The sequence below is a fragment of the Capra hircus genome, chromosome 27 (genome assembly GCF_001704415.2).
Source record: "Capra hircus breed San Clemente chromosome 27, ASM170441v1, whole genome shotgun sequence".
In the NCBI taxonomy this organism is placed as follows: Eukaryota; Metazoa; Chordata; class Mammalia; order Artiodactyla; family Bovidae; genus Capra; species Capra hircus.
The window spans coordinates 16,805,588-16,824,285 of NC_030834.1; positions in this window are offsets into that span (position 1 = coordinate 16,805,588).

The following is an 18,698-nucleotide window of genomic DNA, read 5'->3' on the forward strand; positions in this document are numbered from 1 at the left end:
TAATGGTCATCTGAGTTAAATTCACTCATTCCAGTCCATCTTAGTTTGCTGATTTCTAGAATGTTGATATTCATTCTTGTCATCTCCTGTTTGACCACTTCAATTTGCCTTGATTCATGGACTGAACATTCCAGGTTCCTATGCAATATTGCTCTTTCCAGCATTGGACCTTGCTTCTATCACCAGTTCTATCCACAACTGGGTGTTGTTCTTGCTTTGGCTCCATCCCTTCATTCCTTCTGGAGTTATTTTTCCATTGATCTCTAGTAGCATACTGGGCACCTACCGACCTAGGGCTTCCCTTGTAGCTATCGGTAAAGAACCTGCCTGCAGTGCAGGAGACCCGGGTTTGATCCCTGGGTTGGGAAGATCCCCTGGAGAAGGAAATGGCAACCCACTCCAGTATCCTTGCCTGGAAAATCTCATGGACAGAGGAACCTGGTGGACTGCAGTCCATGGGGTCGCAAAGAGTCGGGCACAATTGAGCAGCTAACACACACACACCGACCTGGGGAGTTCCTCTTTCAGTATCCTACCATTTTGCCTTTTCATACTGTTCATGGGGTTCTGAAGGCAAGAATACTGACGTGGTTTGCCATTCTCTTCTCCAGTGGACCACATTCTGTCAGACCTCTCCACCATAACCCGCCCATCTTGGGTGGCCCCACACAGCATGGCTTAGTTTCATTGAGTCAGACAAGGCTGTGGTCTGTGTGATTAGACTGACTAGTTTTCTGTGATTATGGATTCAGTGTGTCTGCCATCTGATGCTTCTTGAAACACCTACTGTCTTACCTGGGTTTCTCTTACCTGGACCGTGGGGTATCTCTTCACAGCTGCTCCAGCACAGCGCAGCCACTGCTCCTTACCTCGGACGGGGGTAGCTCCTCACCTCGGACGGGGGTAGCTCCTCTCGGCCACACTTCCACGCCTATTGCAGCTGTTGCACTACTGCGGGCAGTAGTACTGTGGGATTACTGTGGGCAGGAATCCCTCAGAAGAAATGGAGTAGCCATCGTAGTCATCAAACGAGTCCGAAATGCAGTACTTGGATGCAATCTCAAAAACGACAGAATGGTCTCTGTTCATTTCCAAGGCAAACCATTCAATATCATGGTAATCCAAGTATATGCCCTGACCAGTAATGCTGAAGAAGCTGAAGTTGAACAGTTCTATGAAGACCTACAAGACCTTCTAGAACTAACACCCCCAAAAGAAGTCCTTTTCATTATAGGGGACTGGAATGCAAAAGTAGGAAGTTAAGAAACCCCTGGAGTAACAGGCAAATTTGGCCTTGGAGTATAGAATGAAGCATGACTAATAGAGTTCTGCCAAGAGAACACACTGGTCATAGCAAACACCCTCTTCCAACAACACAAGACTCTACACATGGAAATCACCAGATGGTCAACAATGAAATCAGATTTATTATATTCTTTGCAGCCAAAGATGGAGAAGCTCTATACAGTCAGCAAAAACAAGACTGGGAGCTGACTGTGGCTCCAATCATGAACTCCTTATTGCCAAATTTAGACTGAAATTGAAGAAAGTAGAGAAAACCACTAGACCATTCAGGTATGACCTAAATCAAATCCATTATGACTATACAGTGGAAATGAGAAATAGATTTAAGGGACAAGATCTGATAGACAGAAGGCCTGATGAACTATGGATGGAGGCTTGTGACATTGTATAGGAGATAGGAATCAAAACCATCCTCAAGAAAAAGAAATGCAAAAAAGCAAAATGGGTGTTGAGGAGGCCTTACAAATAGCTGAGACAAGAAGAGAAGCAAAAACCAAAGGAGAAAAGGAAAGATATACCCGTTTGAATGCAGAGTTCCAAAGAATAGCAAGAAGAGATAAGAAAGCCTTCCTCAGTGATCAATGCAAAGAAATAGAGAAAAACGATAGAATGGGAAAGACTAGAAATCTCTTAAAAAAAATAGGGATACTAAGGGAACAGTTCATGCAAAGATGGGCTCAAAGGACAGAAATGGTAGGGACCTAACAGAAGCAGATTTTAAGAAGAGGTGGCAAGAATACACAGAACTGTACAAAAAAGATCTTCATGACCCAGATAATCACGATGGTATGATCACTAATCTAGAGCCAAACATCCTGGAATGTGAAGTCAAGTGGGCCTTAGAAAGCATCACTACGGACAAAGCTAGTGGAGGTGATGGAATTCCAGTTGAGCTGTTTCAAATCCTGAAAGATGATGCTGTGAAAGTGCTGCACTCAATAGGCCAGCGAATGTGGAAAATTCAGCAGTGGCCACAGGACTGGAAAAGGTCAGTTTTCATTCCAATCCCAAAGAAAGGCAATGCCAAAGAATGCTCAAACTACCGTACAATTGAACTCATCTCACACGCTAGTATAGTAATGCTCAAAATTCTCCAAGCCAGGCTTCAGCAATACGTGAACTGTGAACTTCCAGATGTTCAAGCCGGTTTTAGAAAAGGCAGAGGAACCAGAGATCAAACTGCCAACATCCACTGGATCATTGATAAAGCAAGAGAATTCCAGAATAACATCTATTTCTGCTTTATTGACTATGCCAAAGCCTTTAACTGTGTGGATCATAATAAACTGTGAGAAATTCTGAAAGAGATTGGAATACCAGACCACCTGACCTGCCTCTTGAGAAACCTGTATGCAGGTCAGGAAGCAACAGTTAGAACTGGACATGGACCAGCAGACTGGTTCCAAATAGGGAAAGGAGTACGTCAAGGCTGTATATTGTCACCCTGGTTATTTAACTTATATGCAGAGTACATCATAAGAAATGCTGGACTGGAAGAAAAACAAGCTGGAATCAAGATTGCCGGGAGAAATATCAATAACCTCAGATATGCAGATGACACCACCCTTATGGCAGAAAGTGAAGAAGAACTAAAGAGCCTCTTGATGAAAGTGAAAGAGGGGAGTGAAAAAGTTGGCTTAAAGCTCAACATTCAGAAAACGAAGATCATGGCATCTGGTCCCATCACGTCATGGGAAATAGATGGGGAAACAGTGGAAACAGTGTCAGACTTTATGTTTTTGGGCTCCAAACTCACTGCAGATGGTGATTGCAGCCATGAAATTAAAAGACGTTTACTCCTTGGAAGAAAAGTTATGACCAACCTAGATAGCATATTGAAAAGCAGAGACATTACTTTGTCAAGAAAGGTCCATATAGTCAAGGCTATGGTTTTTCCTGTGGTCATGTATGGATGTGAGAGTTGGACTGTGAAGAAAGCTGAGCACTGAAGAATTGATGCTTTTGAACTGTGGTGTTGGAGAAGACTCTTGAGAGTCCCTTGGACTGCAAGGAGATCCAACCAGTCCATTCTGAAGGAGATCAGCCCTAGGTGTTCTTTGGAAGGAATGATGCTAAAGCTGAAACTCAAGTACTTTGGCCACCTCATGTGAAGAGCTGACTCATTGGAAAAGACTCTGATCCTGGGAGGGATTGGAGGCAGGAGGAAAAGGGGATGACAGAGGATGAGATGGCTGGATGGCATCACGGACTCGATGGACATGAGTTTGAGTGAACTCTGGGAGTTAGTGATAGACAGGGAGGCCTGGCGTGCTGTGATTCATGGGGTCGCAAAGAGCCGAACACGACTGAGTGACTGAACTGAACTGAACTGAGATACCATATTAAAAATCAGAGACATTACTTTGCCAACAAACGTCCGTCTAGTCAAGGCTATGGTTTTTCCAGTGGTCATGTATGGATGTGAGAGTTGGACTATAAAGAAAACTGAGTGCTGAAGAATTGATGCTTTTGACCTATGGTGTTGGAAAAGACTCTTGAGAGTCCCTTGGACTGCAAGGAGATCCAACCAGTCCATCCTAAATGAGATCAGTCCTGACTGCTCATTGGTAGGACTGATGCTGCGGCTGAAACTACAATACTTTGGCCACCTGATGTGAAGAGCTGACTCGTTTGAAAAGACCCTTATGCTGGGAAAGATTGAGGGCAGGAGGAGAAGGGGACAATAAAGGATGAGATGGTTGGATGGCATCACTGACTCAATGGACATGGGTTTGGGTGGACTCTGGGAGTTGGTGATGGACAGGGAGGCCTGGCGTGCTGTGATTCATGGGGTTGCAAAGAGCTGGACATGATTGAGTGACTGAACTGAAATGATTGTTTCTAGATTCCACATAGAAGTGATGACATATGATATTTACCTTTCTCCATCTGACTTCACTCAGTATGACCCTCTCTAGGTCCATCAACGTTGCTGCAAATGGAGTTATTTCATCTTTTTAATGGCTAATATTCCATTGTATACATGCACCACATCCTTGCATATTCCTCTGTTGACAGCCATTTAGGTTGCTTTCATGTCTTGGTTATTGTAAAGTGATGCAGTGATACTGGGGTGCATGTATCCTTTTGGACCATGTTTTTCTCTGGATATATGCCCAGAATAGGATTTCAAGGTCAAACTGTAGCTTTATTTTTAGTTTCTTTGGGAACCTCCATTCTGTTCTCCGTAGTGGCTGCACCAATTTACATTCCCACCAATAGTTTAGGAGGGTTTTCATCTTTCCACCCCTCTTCCAGCATTTGTTGTTTGTGGATTTTTTGATAGCCATTCTGACCTGTGTGAGGTGATATCTCATTGTAGTTTGATTTGCATTTCGCTAGTAACTAGCAGTGTTGAACATCTTTTCATGTGCCTGTTGGCCATCTGTGTGTCCTCTTTGGAGAAATATCTTTTCACGTCTTTTGCCCATTTTCTGAGTGGGCTGTTTGTTTTGACGTTGTTCAGCCTCATAAGCTGTTTTTGGAGACTAATCCCACATTGGTCACATCATTTGCAAATATTTTCTCCCAGTCTTTGGATTGTCTGTTCATTTTGTTTATCATTTCTTTTGCTATGAAAAGCTTTTGGGTTTACGTAGGTTCCATTTGTTTATTTCTATTTTTATTTCCATTATTCTTGGAGATGGATCAAAAAATGTGTCACTATGATTTATGTTCAAGAGTGTTCTGCTTGTGTTTTCCTCTAGGAGTTTTATAGTGTCCACACACACCTTATCTTCAGGCTAAAATTTTCCCAGTTCTGAGCATTTCCATCTAGATGTCCTAAGCGAAGGAGGAAAGACGATTATATAGACAATCTCTTTTCCAACATTCTAGCCCCATTTTCAGCATTTCTTCAGTGCCATATCAGACGTGGCTTGGTCCTTGGTCAGCATCAATGAAAACAAAAACAAAAAACGACTACCCACCTTGGAAATCTGAAAAGACTAAGAGGAAAAACATTAGGGAAAATGTTTCTTCAGCAGCCATTCCCTTTCTCTTATTTTCCTCATTACCTTTCTGGAAGAAATTAACTCTGTTACCATTTCTTCTGATTAGTAGTGCTATTTTTTACGCCACTCCAGGCAAGTTTAAGCATTTGGTGACACTGCAGCCAAGCTACTTTGAACAGCCACCAGCATTCAATCTATCATTTACAAACTCTCAGAAGGAAAATGGAAAGACGACCCTGATTAAAAATCTGCATAATCCCTTCCTGTGGGGAAAAGCTCTCACAGTTTATCTAAATATGTAAAGACCACCCCGTGGCAATCAATCTAATTATGGGCACAGAGATTATACAGATTGTGTCTCTCTCACCATGACCTTTTTCTTGTTAACCAACATGCTTTTCAATGACAGGGGAAGGATCTTGTTAAATGAAAGCTACACAAGAGAAATAAAACATTTCTTAAATCTTTGGGGTAGGCAATTGAATGTGACCACCTGAATTTAAGGTCAATTGTTGTATTTAAAACTACTCCTTTGTGGAAATTTTGATGAAAATAAACATGCTTGATGGGATACACAAGTGGTCAGTCCAATAGCTTGCATTTTATCTTGAAGCAAAAGATGGCTCTTGAACAGAACTGTGGTATATATTCTCTGGGGATTAAAATATATGATGGAACTGAAGGATTCTTGAAAGCACACTTTAATCCTTTTAACCTTTTAAAAAAATAAAAAACAAAAATGAAAGCAAAAAAAGCCTCTGCCCTCAGAGATTCCTTGTCAAGTTTAATGGGAAAGAAAGGTATTAGTGATTTAAAACCCCCAATAAATATAGAATTATAAAAGAATAGGTTGCTGTGAGAGAGAGCAAATATAGTTCTCTGATTTGAATCGCTTTGGAGAGGGAGGTCATGTAAGTTCTTTCTGAGAAAGAAGTATTTGAATGGAAACCTCAAGGATGAATAGAATGGAAACCTCAAGGATGAGTAGGGTTTCACCAAGAGGAATGTTCAAGGAAGCAGTTGCAGGCAGAGGAAACATTCACACCATTGAGTAGTGCTCAGAGGTTCAAGTTTCACCAACAGAATCAGGCATCAAGTGAGAGAATTGCTGTCCTGTGTTTCTAAGTATTGGAAATTTCCTGGATAATGTCACAGAGTTGGACTACCCTTGTGCCTGGAACTCACAATGAAACACTCCAGTAATTCTCTTGACTGAATAAAATTTGACATCTATAATGGCCAACAGTAAACTCTATCTAGTAAGACTTGTCCACCTAATTTCACAGGAATTAAAGCCCCAGCTTCTATTTAAGATTATATTGTCAGACATATAGATCTTGCCAAGAGGGTCAGAAAATCTCAGGAAATACAGAATTAATAGCTGTAGATGATTTCAGATGTGAAGGAGAGCATGCAGACTGATAGGCTTATTAAATGGACCACTTGGCCATTCAAAATCTGTTTTTAAAATGCTCAGTCTATAACATTAAATATTTGTTTTACTTACTTCTTATTCTGATAAAGTCTGGTAATTATGCCTTGTTCATGAATTTCCCAACATCCAGAAACATGACAGTATTTACAGAAGAAGAGTCCAAATTCTGTGGACCTTGATATCAGCTCCCTGCAAGTGATAGAGATCTTTATTATAAGTAAAACAGAACTGCTTGTCCCTTAAATGAGTTAAAGAATTTGTAGACATAATCTTTATTAACTTCATTACTCTTAGAAAAATATTTTCCAGAGTATATTCCATAGAACACCAGATTCAAAGAATATTAATAGATGTTACTTGAAAAAAAAGAGAGACTTGTAATAGTGTGGAAATGCCAAATTAAACAAAGTAAAAGGAAAATTTTTTACATAACTCTTTAGATCCCTTAATAGACAAATGTTCATTGAAAATTTTAAAGAGAAATCACTGTGTAGTATTTCTTAGATGCATTTATCTAAGGAAACTTTTTCCTTAGGTCATCGGGGGGATTGGCATTCTGTGCAGCATTCTTTGGAAGTGCTACCCTAATGAAGACGTTTAAGTTGAATGAGTAAAGCATATATCTAGGAATCATGTTACACGGAGATTTATAAGCGGTTAGTAAGCAAAGTCTTGCAAGTTTTATTGTTCAAGTGAACTATTTAGAAAAATTGATATCAATAAATGAATAATGTGCTGTAATTAGTCTCTCAGTCACGTCCTACTCTTTGTGACCCCATGGACTGGAGCATGCCAGGCTCCTCTGTCCATGGGAACTCTCCAGACAAGAATACTGGAGTGGGTTGCCATTTTCTTCTCCAGGGGAATCTTCCCAATGCAGGAATGAGCCCAGGTCTCCTGTATTGCAGGGAGACTCTTTACCTTCTGAGCCACCAGGATATATTAATAATTGCTTCATCTGGGTTCATGCAGACTTAAATAAGAACATATGAGACCATTACAAGATACAAGATGATCTGTGCTGCACCTACTGTTTTTATTGGAATGTAATTGCTTTACAATGTTGTGTTAGGCTCTGCTGTACAATAAAGTGAATCAGCTACATGTATGCATAACCCACTCCAATGTTCTTGCCTGGAGAATCCCAGGGACGGAGGAGCCTGGTAGGCTGCCATCTATGGGGCAGAGTCGGACATGACTGATGCGACTTAGCAGCAGCAGCAGCATACCCTCCCTCTTGGACCTCCCTCCCACTCTCCCATCCCACTCTCTAGGTCATCAGAGAGTATGGAGCTGAGCTTCTTGTGCTATACAGTAGCTTCCCACTGGCTACTTTACACATGGCAGTATATATATATATATATATATATATATATATATAAATAAATATATAGGTAGGATGCCTAATGATGGCAGAGTAGAAGGATGTGCACTCATGTTCTCCTGCAAGAACTCCAAAATTGCAACTCGCTGCTGAACAACCATTGACAGGAGAACGTTGGATCCCACCAAAAAAATAACCCACATACAAGGACAAAGGAGAAGCCCCAACAAGATGGTCGGAGGGGTGAAATTGCATTTAGAATCAAACGCCATGCACGCCAGAGATGCTCGGAGGGCTCAAACCCAACCTTGTGTACACCAGGACCCAGAGACCTCACAGAGACTGAGCCAGACCTGCCTTTGAGTGTTTAAGTGTCTCCTGTGGACACATGGGTCAGCAGTGGCCTGCCGTGGGGACAGGGGCTCTGGCTGAGGCAGACCTGGGTCACATAGTGTGTAGCATAAGCCCTCTTGGAGGAAGTCATTATTAGCGCCACCATAGAGCCACCGAGCAGATGACCCACAAACTGCAGAACAATTATATGAAAGATATTCTCGCACCATTAAGAAAGTTCTAGGACCCACAACAGATTTCTCAACCTGGGGTTCTGGTGAAGGTATTGAGAACACCCAGTAAATTTGACTTTGGAGGCCAGTGGGGTTTAATTACAGAACTTCCACAGGACAGGGGAAACAGACTCTTGAAGGGAACAAACAAAGCCTTGTGCACACCAGGAGCCAGGAGACAGGAGCAGTGTCCCCACAAGAGACTGAGCCAGATTCACCTGTGAGTGGACAGGAGTCTCTGGTGGAGGTGTGGGTCAACAGTGCCCTGCTGTGGGTCAGGGGCACTGAATAAAATAGTGTATGCATAAGTCCTTTTGAAGAAGGTCGCCATTACAGTCATTACCCCTACCATAGTTTGGCCTGTGGTCATGAATGGATGTGAGAGTTGGACTATAAAGAAAGCTGAGTGCCGAATAATTGATGCTTTTGAATTGTGGTATTGGAGAAGACTCTTGAGAGTCCCTTGGACTGCAAGGAGATCCAACCAGTCCATCCTAAAGAAAATCAACCCTGAATATTCATTGGAAGGACTGATGTTGAAGCTGAAATTCCAATACTTTTGCCACCTGATGTGAAGAACGGACGCATCTGAAAAGACCCTGATGCTGGGAGGGATTGGGGGCAGGAGGAGAGGGGGATGACAGAGGATGAGATGGCTGGATGGCATCACCAACTCAATGGACATGGGTTTGAGTGAACTCCGGGAGTTGGTGATGGACAAGGAGGCCTGACGTGCTGTGATTCATGGGGTCGCAAAGAGTCGGACATGACTGAGCACCTGAACTGAACTGATAGTTTGGCCTGAGGCCAAACAAAAGGGAGGGAACACAGCCCCGCCCATCAACAGAAAATTGGATTAAAGATTTGCTGAGTTTGGCCACCCATCAGAACAAGATTCAGTTTCCCCCACAGTCAGTCTCTCCCATCAGGAAGCTTCCATAAGCCTGTTATCCTTCTCCATCAGAGGGCAGACAGAATGAAAACCACAGTCACAGAAAACTAACCAAACTGATCACATGGACCACAGTCTTGTAGAGCTCAATAATACTATGAGCCATGCTGTGTAGGCCACCCAAGATGGATGGGTCATGGTGGAGAGTTCTGACAAAACGTGGTCCACTGGAGAAGGGAATGGCAAACCACTTCAGATTTCTCGCCTTGAGAACCCCAGGAACAGTATGAAAAGGGAAAAATATATAACACTGAAAGATGAACTCCCTAGACTGGTAGGTGCCCAATATGCTACTGGAGAAGACTGGAGAAATAATTCCAGAAAGAATGAGGAGACAGAGCTAGAGCAAAACAACACCCAGTCATAGATGTGACTGGTGATGGAAGTCAAGTCCAATGCTGTAAACAGCAGTATCGCCTAGGAACCTGGAATGTTAGGTCCATGAATCAAAGTAAATTGGAAGCGGTCAAACAGGAAATGGTAAGAGTGAACATCGACATTTTACGAATCAGTAAACTGAAATGGACCAGAATGGGCGAATTTAATTCAAATAACCATTATATCTACTACTGTGGGCAAGAATCCCTTCAGTTCAGTTCAGTTCAGTCGCTCAGTCGTGTCCAACTCTTTGCGACCCCATGAATCACAGCACACCAGGCCTCCCTGTCCATCACCAACTCCCGGAGTTCACTCAGACTCACATCCATCGAGTCAGTGATGCCATCCAGCCATCTCATCCTTGGTCATCCCCTTCTCTTCCTGCCCTCAATCCCTCCCAGCATCAAAGTCTTTTCCAATGAGTCAACTCTTCGCATGAGGTGGCCAAAAGTTTCAGCCTCAGCATCATTCCTTCAAAAGAAATCCCCGGGTTGATCTCCTTTAGAATGGACTGGTTGGATCTCCTTGCAGTCCAAGGGACTCTCAAGAGTCTTCTCCAACACCACAGTTCAAAAGCATCAATTCTTCGGCACTCAGCCTTCTTCACAGTCCAACTCTCACATCCATACATGACCACGGGAAAAACCATAGCCTTGACTAGATGGACCTTAGTCGTCAAAGTAATGTCTCTGCTTTTGAATATGCTATCTAGGTTGCTCATAACTTTTCTTCCAAGGAGTAAGAATCTTTTAATTTCATGGCTGCAATCACCATCTACAGTGATTCTGGAGCCCCCCCAAAATAAAGTCTGACACTGTTTCCATTGTTTCCCCATCTATTTCCCATGGAGTGATGGGATCGGATGCCATGATCTTTGTTTTCTGAATGTTGAGCTTTAAGCCAACTTTTTCACTCTCCTCTTTTACTTTCATCAAGAGGCTTTTTAGTTCCTCTTCCCTTTCTGCCATAAGGGTGGTGTCATCTGCATATCTGAGGTTTTTGATATTTCTCCTGGCAATCTTGATTCCAGCTTGTAGTTCTTCCAGTCCAGCATTTCTCATGATGTACTCTGCATAGAAGTTAAATAAGCAGGGTGACAATATACAGCCTTGACATACTCCTTTTCCTATTTGGAACCAGTCTATTGTTCCATGTCCAGTTTTAACTGTTGCTTCCTGACCTGCATACAGATTTCTCAAGGGACAGGTTAGGTGGTCTGGTATTCCCATCTCTTTCAGAATTTTCCACAGTTTATTGTGATCCCTTAGAAGAAATGAAGTAGCCCTCATAGTCAACAAAAGAGTCTGAAATGCAGTAAGTGGGTGCAGTCTCAAAAATGACAGAATGGTCTCTGCTCATCTCCAAGGCAAACCATTCAATATCACAGCAGTCCAAGTCTGTGCTCCAATCACTAATGCCAAAGAAGCTGAAGTAGAATGCTTCTATGATGACCTACAAGACCTTCTAGAACTAACACAAAAAAAGATGTTCTTTTCATCATAGGGGACTGGAATGCAAAAGTAGGAAGTCAAGTAATACCTGGAATAACAGGCAAGCTTGGCCTTGGAGTACAAAATGAAAGCTAACAGAGGGCAAAGGCTAACAGACTTAGCACCCACCCTGCTATGTTTGGTCATAGCAAACACCCTCTTCCAACAACACAAGAGTTGGAAGACTCTACACATGGACATCTCCAGATGGTCAACACCAAAATCAGATTGATTATATTCTTTGCAGCCAAAGATGAAGAAGCTTTGTACAGTCAGAAAAAACAAGACTGGGAGCTGGCTGTGGCTCGGATCATGAACTCCTTATCGCCAAATTCAGACTGATATTTAAGAAAGTAGGGAAAACCACTAGACCATTCAGGTATGACCCAAATCAAGTCCCTTACGAGTATACAGTGAAAGTGACAAATAGATTCAAGGGATGAGATCTGATAGACAGAGTGCCTGAAGAACTATGGACAGAGGTTTATGACATTGTATAGGAGGCAGTGATCAAAACCATCCCCAAGAAAAAAAGAAATGCAAAAAGACAAAATGATTGTCTGAAGAGGCCTTACAAATAGCTGAGACAAGAAGAGAAGGTAAAGGCAAAAGAGAAAAGGAAAGATCTACCCATTTGAATGCAGAGTTCCAAAGAATAGCAAGGAGATATGAGAAAGCCTTCCTCAGTGATCAATGAAAAGAAATAGAGGAAAACAATAGAATGGGAAAAACCAGATATCTCTTCAATAAACTTAGAGATACCAAGGGAACACTTCATGCAAAGATGGGCACAATAAAGGACAGAAAGTATGGACCTAACAGAAGCAGAAGATATGAAGAAGAGGTGTCAAGAATACACAGAAGAACTATACAAAAAAGATAATAATGACCAGATGACCACAATGGTGTGATCACTCACCTAGAACCAGACATCCTGGAGTGTGAAGTCAAGTGGGCCTTAGGAAGCATCCACTACAAACAAAGCTAGTGGAGGTGATAGAATTCAAATCCTGAAAGATGATGCTATGAAAGTGCTGCACTAAACATGCCAGGAAATTTGGAAAACTCAACAGTGGCCACAGGACTGGAAAAGGTCCTTTTTCATTCCAGTCCTGAAGACAATGCCAAAGAATGTTCAAACTGCCTCACAATTGCACTCATCTCACATGCTAGCCAAATAATGTTCGAAATTCTCCAAGCAAGGCTTCAACAGTATGTGAACCAAGAACTTCCAGATGTTCAAGCTGGATTTAGAAAAGGCAGAGGAACCAGAGATCAAGTTGCCAACATCTGTTGGATCCTAGAAAAAGCAAGAGAGTTCCAGAAAAACATCTACTTCTGCTTCATTGACTATTCCAAAGCCTTTGTGTGGATCACAACGAACTGTGGGAAATTCTTCAAGAGATGGGAATACCAGACGACCTTACCTGCCTCCTGAAAAATCTGTATGCAGGTCACGAAGCAACAGTTAGAACCGGACATGGAACAACAGACTGGTTCCAGACTGGGAAAGGAGTACATCAAGGCTGTTTGTTTAACTTATATGCAGAGTCAGTCAGTCAGTTCAGTCGCTCAGTCATGTCCGACTCTTTGCGACCCCATGAATCACAGCATGCCAGGCCTCCCTGTCCATCACCAACTCCCAGAATTCACTCAGATTCACGTCCATTGAGTCAGTGATGCCATCCGGCCATCTCATCCTCTGTTGTCCCCTTCTCCTCCTGCCCCCAATCCCTCCCAGCATCAGCGTCTTTTCCAATGAGTCAACTCTTCACATGAGGTGGCCAAAGTACTGGAGTTTCAGCTTTAGCATCATTCCCTCCAAAGAAATCCCAGGGCTGATCTTCAGAATGGACTGGTTGCAGAGTACATCACGTGAAATGCCTGATTGGATGAAGCGCAAGCTGGACTCAAGATTGTCGGGAGAAATATCAATAACCTCAGATATTCAAATGAAACCACCCTCATGACAGAAGTTTAAGAGGAATTAAAGAGTCTCGATGAAAGTGAAAGAGGAGAGTGAAAAAGTTGGCTTAAAACTCAACATTCAAAAAACTAACATCATGGCATCTGGTCCCATTGCTTCATGGCAAAAAAGATGGGGAAACAATGGAAACAGCGACAGACTTTATTTTTTTTGGCTCCAAAATCACTGCAGATGGTGACTGCAGCCATGAAATTCAAAGGCACTTGCTCCTTGGAAGAAAAGCTATGACCAACCTAGACAGCATATTAAAAAGCAGAGACATTACTTTGCTGACAAAGGTCTGTATGGTCAAAGATATGGTTTTTCCAGTAGTCATATATGCATGTGAGAGCTGGAGCATAAAGTAAGTTGAGTGTGGAAGAATTGATGCTTTTGAACTGTGGTGTTGGAGAAGACTCTTGAGAGTCCCTTGTACTGCAAGGAGATCAAAGCAGTCCATCTTAAAGGAAATCAGTCCTGAATATTCATTGGGAGGACTGATGCTGAAGATGAAGCTCCAATACTTTGGCCACCTGATGCAAAGAACTGACTCATTGGACAAGACCCTGATGCTGGGAAAGATTAAGGCAGTTGGAGAAGGGGACAACAGAGGATGAGATGGTTGGGTGGCATCATGGACTCGATGGACATGAGTTTGAGCAAGCTCCAGGTGTTGCTGATGGACAGGGAAGCCTGGCATGCTGCAGTCCATGAGACAGCAAAGAGTCTGACATGCCTGAGCGACTGAACTGAGCTGAATGTTGGTGGACTCTTTGAGAGGAAAGAAAAACCATCATAAAATTGCAAAGCAGAATGGAAACAACAGACTGAAATCTGGAGAAGCCTTAGCCAGTTGTTACCATATGCCAATTTTCCCCTATTGGACTTTTCATGAATATTGGGAATCAGAGAAGGCTAAGGGCTGAGCTGGAAAGATGGAAAGAAATTCCCTGCATCTCACAGTGCTTAGAAGTTCCGAGATAAGGAGGGCATCACAATCCAGGTACAGTTCCTGGATATTTGAGGGGGAGTTTCCTGATAGAACCTAGGAAGTTTCAGAGGCTTCCCTCAGTGGTCTAGCGGTTAAGATTCAGTACTTCCAGTGCAGCCAGCTTCGGTTCTATTCCTGGTGGGGGAACTAAGATCCCAAATGTCACTAGGCACAGCCAAAAATTAAAAAAAAAAAAAACAAACCTTGGGGTTTTAGAGTGGTAGAGACTAGAGAGTGACTGCAAAAATATCCCCAAATTTTCACACCTCTCTATATCCATGCCCTTCGCAATGTGATTTGTGGTCCATCCCACAAAGAAATATATTGTACACCTTAAAGATAGCTTAATCTTATGATTTGCCTTGAACAGTAGAAGGTAGCTCTGTAACAGTGTTCCAGTTCCAAACCTTCAAAATGCCTGTGCATTCCCTCCCTTTCTTCACTCTTGCTCTCTCCTGAACCACTGCCTCTGGCTAGGAGAGCAGTCATGGCTAGGCCCAGGATCCATGAGAGACCACGTGGTGCAGAGCTGACATCCAAGTAATCCTACACCATACCGCCTCCAGCTGATCTGCCAGCTGGCTGCTAGTTCACCAGTGAACTTGACCCCAATGGTAACCAATAGCTACTGGATATAAATGAAAAGCAAATTGAATAGCAATAGGAAGCCCTATTTACCCTGAGTTTAGTAAGGAAAAAACAGTCCTCTTGGCTATATTCTTTACTTACCTTGCAGAACTTCAAACTCCCATTAATTTTTTTCTTGACTTTCCTTTACTGGTTCTTCTTAATGTTGGAGAGACCAGAACTGGTCCTTTGCCCTTCTCTTTAATTGTATCCAGGAGCTTATCAATTTCCTCCAGCCACCTGTATTTCAATTCCATCTATGTGCTTGACCTCCACATTTTATATCTTCAGCCTGCATATCTCTCCCAAAGTCCTATCAATTGTCTACTTGACATTTCCTATTGGAAATCTGACAAGCATGGATAAGGAAGTTGCGGTACATATATGCAACAGAATATTACTCAGCCATGAAAAGGAATGAAATGGAGTCAGTTCTAGTGATGTGGATGAACCTAGAGTCTGTCATACAAAGTGAAGTAAATCAGCAAGAGGAAAACAAATATAAATTAATACATATATATGGAATCTAGAAAAATAGTACAGATGAACGTATTTGCAGGGCAGGAATGGAGAGGCAGACATAGAAAATGGACTTGGGGAAGAAAGTGGGATGAATTGGAGAGGAGGATTGACACCTATATACTATCAGGTGTAAAATAGGTAGCTGCTGGGAAGCTGCTGTATGACACAGGGAAGCCCAGCTCAGGACTCTGTGATGACCTAGAGGGGTGAGATGAGGGGCTGAAGTGGGAGATCCAAGAAAGAGGGGATCTATGTGTACATATAACTGGTTCATATTGCTGTTCAACAAAAACTAATGCTGTACAACAGCACTGTAAAACAATTATCCTCCAGTTAAAAAAAAAAATCTAACAAGCATCCCAAACTCAATATATCCAAACCTGAGTTCCTGATCTTCTCTCTCATTCCTGGTCCATCACCGCCTTTCACGTATGAGTTTATCAGGAACTTGATCCTTCTATCCTGTCCCCATACAGTCTATTCTTAATTCAGTGATCAGATCAATGGGAGAAATGTCATCAGATTGTAGCAGACCAAAATTTGCCAACCTCACAATGTCTTTTTTGCATTGCAGACGTTGTCTTTTGAACTGAGAATAACAAGACCCAGAAGACAGGATTTTCCCTTAATTCCCTAACAGAATGTAAACAGCAGTTCCAGGAAGGGAGCATCGCCAAAGATCACTATAGCATGAACTGGCTGTGTAGACAGAGAGGAACCCAGCAAAGTCTGTTCATTAAAATTCCACTCTGTTGTCCCATGGTCTCTGCAGGAGCCAGTAAACATGTGTTCATCAAATATTTGCTTTCTTCTTCTTCACATCAATGAGTTTCATCCCCTTTGATATCTCAAACCAACATCCTCATTTGTCTTTAGCTGAAGATGCTATTGAAGCTGAGGGTTTCCTCCATTTTGGTGAGTTACTCAGTTCTGCATCTCTCCCATGGATAGATGTTACTCAACTCTTGTTTGATTTTCTGCTGTTGATTTGTCTCTTGTCAGTTTAACTCTTTAAACAATCAAAAAGACCTAGAGAGGTAGAGGAAAATTTCCTCCTCTTCAACAATGTCATTTTTCAGTTCAAAATCTTGCAGTCACTTCCCATGTTACTCAGAGTGAAAAACACTGTGCTTTCTGTGGGCTCACAAGCTCCTATGACCAGCCCCCATGACCATGCTGACCTTGTCCTTCTCTGTGCCAGCGGTTTGCACTCTGTGTCTTGCCTTATATGTGCACACTGAGTTGCTTCAGTCATGTCCAACTCTTTGTGACCCCATGGATTATAGCCCTCAAGGCTCCTCTGTCCATGGGATTCTCCAGACAAGAATACTGGAGTGGTTTGCCATGCCCTCCTCCTGCAGGGGAATTTCCTGACCCAGGAATCGATGCATCTCTTCATGTCCTACACTGGCAGACAGGTTCTTTACCACTAGCACAACCACTTCTTAAATACAATCCTATCTCAGAGCTTTAGCGTAACCTGTTCCATCCGGCCATTTCCTTTCTGAAACCCATGTTTCTGGCTTAGAACTTTGGTGAACTTTGCCTTCACCTGACCACTCTTTCCTTGAATTTCTATGTGCCTGACCCTGCTAGCACATTCAAGTCTTAGCTCAGATGGGATTTAAAATGACTCAACTAGAATGAAACCTTCATAGGCACAGAGAATCTTGGTAACTGAGGTTTTCCTAGCTCTTAGAGCAGGGCTTTCCCAACTTGCCCTCAACAAATATAGGTTAAATAAATGAATGTATGTTGTTGTCGTTCAGTTACTAAGTTGTGTCCGACTCTTTGTGACCCCCATGGACTGCAGCATGCCAAGCTTCCCTGTCCTTCACTATCTCCCAGCGTTTGCTCAAACTCAAACTCATGCCCATTGATTTGGTGATCCCATCCAGTCATCTCACCCTCTTCTCCTGCCCTCAATCTTTCCCAGCATCAGAGTCTTTTCCAGTGAGTCGGCTCTTCATATCAGGTGGCCAAAGGACTGGAGCTTCAGCTTCAGCATCAGTTCTTCCAATGAGCATTTAGGGCTGATTTCCTTTAGGATTGACTGGTTTGATTTCTTTGCTGTCCATTGGACTCTCAAGAGTCTTCTCCAACCCCACAGTTCAAAAGCATCAATTCTTCAGCACTCAACCTTCTTCATGGTCCATCTCTCACATCTGTACATGACAACTGAAAAAACCATAGGTTTGACTATGCAGACCTTTGTAGGCAAAGTGATGTTTCTGCTTATTAATATGCTCTCTAGGTTTGTCATAGTTTTTCTTCCAAGGAGCAAACGTCTTTGACTTTCATGGCTGCAGTCGCCATCTGCAGTGATTTTGGAACAAGAATGCTTAAAGATGTGATGAATATCAGTGTATTGGAAAAGGGGAAGAAAAACAGCTACCACAGGTATGTGAAAGTGAAGGAGAAAGTCGCTCAGTCATGTCCGACTCTTTGCAACCCTATGGACTATCCAGTGCACGGAATTCTCCTGGCCAGAATACTGAAGATCCAGGGGATCTTCCCAACCCAGAGGTTGAACCCAAGTCTCCTGTGTTGCGGGCATATTTTTTTACCAGCTGAGCCATAAGAGAAGCCCAAGAATCCTGGAGTGGGTAGCCTATCCCTTCTCCAGTGGATCTTCCTGAACCAGGAATATGAAGCGGGGTCTCCTGCATTGCAGGCAGATTCTTTACCAACTGAGCTATATATCAGAGCTCAAATCCTGCCTCTTCTACCTGATGTTTTCGATGTTATTTTAACATGTTTGTACTTCATTTTTTCTTCCGTAAAATGGGGATAAACTACTGTCTATTTGATGGGGCTATTTTGAGGGCTCAAAGAGTACATTTATATAGTAATTAATACTAATTAGTATAATACACAGCAGATAATACATGTTAAAATAAATAGTGCATTTTTATTATAAATTTCATAGATTTAGTATAAGGATTGGATGAAATAATCTGTATGAAGTTTTTAATAAATGTGCAATTGATATTAGCTTACGATAGATGTGAGAGCTGGACCATAAAGAAAGCGGAGCACCGAAAAACTGATGCTTTTGAACTGTGGTGTCAGAGAAGATTCTTGAGAGTCCCTTGGACTACAAGGAGATCCAACCAGTCCATCTTAAAGGAAATCAGTCCTGAATATTCACTGGAAGGACTGATGTTGAAGCTGAGGCTCCAATACTTT